The sequence below is a fragment of the Mus caroli genome, chromosome 6, assembly GCF_900094665.2.
Source record: "Mus caroli chromosome 6, CAROLI_EIJ_v1.1, whole genome shotgun sequence".
Classification (NCBI taxonomy): Eukaryota; Metazoa; Chordata; class Mammalia; order Rodentia; family Muridae; genus Mus; species Mus caroli.
The window spans coordinates 110865309-110869927 of NC_034575.1; the positions used below are offsets into that span (position 1 = coordinate 110865309).

At 50.3% G+C, this 4619-nt stretch overlaps 1 protein-coding gene across 3 annotated transcripts in view; it reads right to left on the bottom strand.

Moving 5' to 3' along the window:
• Positions 1–369, bottom strand: part of Tmem40 (transmembrane protein 40) — a 33594-nt gene extending 33225 nt beyond the window's left edge. For all 3 annotated transcript variants that reach the window (XM_029478799.1, XM_021165668.2, XM_029478800.1), the window contains exon 1: positions 200–369. The gene's annotated coding sequence lies outside the window, so the exon portion shown is untranslated. The remainder of the gene's footprint in view (positions 1–199) is intronic.
• Between the last annotated feature and the right edge of the window lie 4250 nt (positions 370–4619).

Below are 4619 nucleotides of genomic sequence, written 5' to 3' on the forward strand. Positions count from 1 at the left end.
TCCTCCCCCTTCCTCCTTCTCTCTCTGCTCCTCCCCCTTCTCTCCCTCCTCCGTTCTCTTCCTCCTCCTTTCTTTGGTGTTGGGAACCAAACCGAGGGCCTAGTTCAAGCCCCCACCACTGAACCACACCCCCAGCCATTGATCTCCTTTCTAACCAGCAGGCTAACCCTGCTGGACATCACTCCACACACCTACTTACCTTTCTCTTGGTGAGATGTCAGTCCATGCCCCTGGCCTGCTTTCTGCTTGCTCTCGCCTTTGCTGCAGAGTTGATGGGAAGAGTCAGATCCCCTGTCAGCTCGGTGGTGGGCAGATAGTTCCTGTGTCCACGGCCACTCTGAAAGTGCTGAATAGCCATTCCCTTGTCTATTCACAGCAGCGAAGCAGACTGAATGAACAGTTTTTAGTGGATTGGATTCTATCCCCCTCCCCCTAGTGCTGTGAATAGAATGTAGGCCTCCTAGGGTATTGCTGAGTCACACCCTGAGTCTAGCACCTCACTGGTGGGTGCTGGGCAAGAGCTCTAAGGGTGAGTCAAGTCTCCCGCTCCTGAAGTCATTCTTTTTCAAAACAAAGTCTCACTATGTAGCTGTGGGTGGAAGTATTTTGGATACCATGCTAGCCTCCAACTCACAGAGATTCTCCTGTCTCTGTGGCTGTCTCTCTGTCTCTCAGGGGCTGGGATTAAAGATGTGGGTCACCATGCCTGACCCTTGAATGGTCATCCTTAAGCTCATTTTATAGCTGAGAGTGTCTACACCTAGAGGTGGAAGGGAATTGCCTGTGGATGCCAAGGACTTTGAGGGCAAAGGTAGGACCGCAAGCCAGATCCTCTGCCCTCCAGGGAAGACCTTCTGGGCTCTTTGTGGAAGGAGACACGTTCCTTGCTCTTCTCTCTCACCTCAGACAGGTGTGCACTGCAGAGCAACCCCATGTCAAGCCCATATTGCCAAAGCAAGAGAAGGCAGACAGGCCACTGTGGCTGGGAAGGGCCAACTTCCAAAAGGACCCATTTGAGGAAACACCTCCCTCCAGAAGAGGGAAGGGTAAGACCCCCGAGCAAATGGACTTTAGGGAGATCCTGAAGCCCCGGATTCAGTAATTTATTTGAAGTCACACAGTCATTATCAGTAAGTTTTGGAGGTTCAGAAACAGATGTGGTGGTGCAAGCCCCCAATGTTAGCATGGAAGAGGTTGAGGCAGGAGGACGGTGACTTTGAACCCAGCCTGGATAATATATCAAGACCTTGTCTTAATTCAATAACAACAACAACAACAACAAATTGGAGGTGTAAGTTAACCAAACTTACTGTGGCTTCCTCCTCCATCAGGCACAAACACTGGCTTTCTACAGGGGAAGGAAAATTGAGAGCAATAAATGTACCTGACTGAGGAGCCAAGATCAGAGAGAGGCAGATGTATCCAATAGATCCTGGAGGAACCAATGTTTGGGTTTCAGCAAGGGGGAAGACAATAGGGACAGCCATGTGGAGGCCCTCTTTCCTGGGGACCAGTGCACCACTAGAAAGGGGTAGGGAAGGCTGCTGACTGAGGTGGCTCAGCCGGTGAAGGCACTTGCCAGGAATGTCTAGACACCTTAGTTCAATCCCCAGAACCCATGTGAAGCCAAGAAAAAGAGCCAACTCCATAAAGTGGTCCTCTATCCTCCATACATGCACCATGGCACCGCTCCCATCCCCAAATCATAAGTTTTAATTTTATTTAAAACTGGGGAGGGAGTGGTCAGGTTATGGGCCTTCAGGTCTTTTTTTTTTTTTTTTAAAGATTTATTTATTTATTATATGTAAGTACACTGTAGCTGTCTTCAGACACTCCAGAAGAGGGCACCAGATCTCGTTACGGATGGTTGTTAGCCACCATGTGGTTGCTGGGATTTGAACTCTGGATCTTTGGAAGAGCAGTCGGGTGCTGAGCCATCTCACCAGCCCCGGGCCTTCAGGTCTTTATGACTTCAACTTATAGGTGAAAGATGGAGAAGACCAGCCGTAATTGTGCATGCTTGTAATCCCAGCATTCAGGAGCTTGAGCTAGGAAAGTTCTATGCCTCTGCTGCACAGCAAGTTTGAGGCCAACCTGGGCTACATGAGATCTTGAAAAAACTGGAGTGAAGAAATGAAGAAAAATCCCTATGAGACTGTAAGATGTCTTTGCCTAGGTACTCGGTGCCAAAAGAAACCCTCCCAATGCGGAAGCAACGTGGACGCTTCTGAACCCTACAGTTCTGCAGAGGCCACCGATCTTCCAGGAGACAGAAAAGCAGCGCAGAGGAAGAATCCCACTGACCAGCGCTGGTTCCCGCATGCACGCACGCACGCACGTCGACTGTGAGCTCACTGGGCCTCTTACAGGGCTGGGCTTTACAGAGGGGGCTGGCACAGCTCTTGTCTCTGCAGCCCTCACAGCGGCCCCTGGAAGCAAAGCCCGACATAGTGTCTAGGTGAAAGTCAGAGCCCAACAGCAGGCATCACGTGGCCATCAGCCAGAGGCTGTCTGGAGCCAGCACATTAGAGGGGCTCTGCCTTCCTGTGCGGGAAGGAAGTGAAGTAAAACAATGAGGCTGGGGGAGGGGAAATCTGCTGGGACAATTCTGCTCTCTAGGAGATGCCTGACAAGAATAAAGAACCGGCTGGGAGTGGGCTGGGGCTTAGTGGCAGAGCCTGAGCCTGAGCCTGAGCCTGAGCCTGAGCCTGAGCCTGAGCCTGAGCCTGAGCCTGAGCCTGAGCCTGAGCCTGAAAATTGAGGGATCTCGAGTTCTATCCATAATGGAAGTGGTCCTTTTCTGACAAATAGAAAGCGGGGGCTGGAGAGATGGCTCAGTGGTTAAGAACTCCTATTTGATCTTCCAGAGGAGCCCAGCTCAGTTCCTAGCACCCAGATACGGTGACTCCACCTCCAGGGGATCCGGCACCATCTTCTGCCCTCCAAAGACATATGACATACATACATACATACATACATACATTCATACATTAATGCTTTTTTAAATTTTCAGTTGAGAGGAGGAAGGAAAAAAGTTACAACAGAAGGAAGGAAGCAGGGAGGGAGGAAGGAGAATCAGAAGAACATTCTTACAGTTCCATTACATCCATTTATTGGGGCGAGGCCACAATGCCTGTGTGGAGGTCGGTCGACAGCTTGCAGGAGTCAGGTCTCCCCTTTACCATGTGGCTTCCAGGGATCAAACTCGGGTTGTCAGGTTTGACTGCAAGCACTGGCTGGGCCGTCCCACCAGCCAGGAAAAAACTCCTTAGTTGGGCAGTTGGGGGCACACGCCTTTAATCCCAGCACTCAGGAGGCAGAGGCAGGCGGATTTCTGAGTTCGAGGCCAGCCTGGTCTACAAAGTGAGCTCCAGGACAGCCAGGGCTATACAGAGAAACCCTGTCTCGAAAAACCAAAACCAAAACAAAAACAAACAAACAAACAAAAAGCATGGCGATCATCCCAAGACAGCTGCATTACCACCAGCAGCCACTCCAGCCAGGGTGAGCACCTCCCGAAAGCTACCTAGACTGAGTTCTCTCCTCAGCTAACCTACTTTTCCATCCACTACAGTGCCTCCCAAGACACACTGCAGTTGGTGTACCATGAGGGAGGAAGGGGCTGGGGTCTCAAGTGAGTCTAACATTCTACATCTGTCCTGTGTTATCAGACCTGATTTTGTAAGGATAGTCACAGCTTCTCTGATTTCAAGATGCCAGAAGAGAGGATATTGTACAATAAACACAGCAAGGTGTATGCTGGGGACATGGGTGGGATGGGGGTGGAGCGGGGTGAAGCACTTACTGTCCAAACATGAGGACTTGAGCTTGGACCCCTAATGCTAGCCTTAAAAATAAGCCAGAGGGTTGGAGAGATGACTCAGCGGTTAAGAGTATTGACTGCTCTTCTGAAGGTCATGAGTTCAAATCCCAGCAACCACATGATGGCTCACAACCATTCATAATGAGATCTGATGCCCTCTTTTGGGGTGTCTGAAGACAGCTACAGCGAGCAAGCAGAGCCGGAGAGAGAAGAACATACACAATAAATAAGCTAATTGAATGAAAATGCTCTAAAATTTTGTGTGCACGCATGCGCATGCCTGCTTATTTATATGTGTCCCAGAAACCTGCAAGGTTCAGAAGAAGGAATTTGAGCTCCTGGAACTGGAATTGTGAGCCACCGTACAGTACTGGGAACTGAACCCTGGTCCTCTGCAAGAGCACTGCTATCCTTAACTTTTGAACATCTCTTCAACCTTAAATAAATGTAATTCTAAAAAATAAAATCAAGCTGGATATGGTGGATCGGATGAGAATGCTCCCGAGGGTTCTTGTGTTTGAATGCTCAGTCCCTTGTTGGTGGGACTGTCTGGAAAAGACTCGGAAGTATGACCCTGTGGATGAGATAGATCCCTGAGGGTGGCTTTGAGATTTCAAAAGCCTAGGTCTGACCCAGTTAGTGCTCTCTGCCTCATGCCTGTGGGTCAGGATGTAAGCTCTAAGGTACTGTTCCAGCCTCATGCCTGCCTGCCTGCCTGCCTGCCTGCCTGCCTGCTGCCTGCCTGCTGCCTGCCTGCTGCCTGCTGCCTGCCTGCTGCCTGCCTGCCTGCCTGCCT